The sequence below is a fragment of the Trypanosoma equiperdum genome (genome assembly GCF_001457755.1).
Source record: "Trypanosoma equiperdum strain OVI genome assembly, contig: ctg_372, whole genome shotgun sequence".
NCBI classification, from domain to species: domain Eukaryota; phylum Euglenozoa; class Kinetoplastea; order Trypanosomatida; family Trypanosomatidae; genus Trypanosoma; species Trypanosoma equiperdum.
The window spans coordinates 1-1,103 of NW_027124279.1; positions in this window are offsets into that span (position 1 = coordinate 1).

Consider the following 1,103-nt stretch of genomic DNA (forward strand, 5'->3'; position numbering starts at 1 on the left):
AAAAAAAAAACAACAACAACAACGAAAGGAACATCCGTGCACATTTCCTCCTCCTCCTCTTTTTTTCACTTTAATTTTATTTTTATTGCCGCGCCTCCGGTTCTGACGGCGGTGGTGCCGCTGCCGCAAGTAATTTCATTTTAATTATTTTGATTCCCCATCCCGTTGATATTGTACTAATATTATTATTACATTTAATTACTATTTATATTATTACTATTATTAATGTAAAAAGAAAAAAGAACTAAAGTGCTTCCCGTACCGTCCTCTCATACCGTCATCGTCGTCACACTCATCACCGCACGTCCACACACATACAAAAAAAAAAAGAAAAAAAGAAGAAAAAAAGAAACTCATAACATAATTAAGTAAAGTGCAGCCAGCTAAAAAGAAAAAGAGAAAAAAAAAACAGCGGCAATATTATCACCACTAACATGTCCTAATGCCACCCACCTCCACTGGGAGAAAAGAGGGGGGGGAATATTAATGGAATGAAACAACGAAAAACTGCGCAAATAATAATTGAAAAAAAAAAAGAAAACGAACACCACTAAACAAATCAAAATGGGTTCGCTGAATTTCTTTAGTTTTCAAAAACACCGGTGGAGTTTCTTCTTTTTTTTTTCCTTCTTTTTGTTTTCTTGTTCTTTTTTTTAGAAGTGGGGAAAGGAGGGAATCAGAAAGCAGCAATTTATAAATGGCACGGAGAAATAAGGAAAATAACGCGCGCATTCACGGAGTCATTCAGAGGAGAGTTAGAGAGGGAATTGGAGGGATACATATATTATTATTACTATTTTATTTTTTTTATTTTTTTTATTTTTATTTCCGTTTAACTCTGTTCCTTATGGAAATAAAATAAAAGAAAGGGGAATTCCCCCCATCTCCCGAATTCCTCTCCTGTTCCCTCTCCCCCTTCTTTCCCCTCCTTTTATTATTATTTTTTTTTTTTATTGCACACACAACACTCACGTGTGTTTTGTCTTGTTTATTGAATTCCCATTCATTGCTTCCAGTTCGCATCAAAACAAAAATGATGGCAATGTTCATTTGTTGGTCTGGTTTCAGTGACTTGATTTCTTTTTTCTTATCTAAAAAAAAAA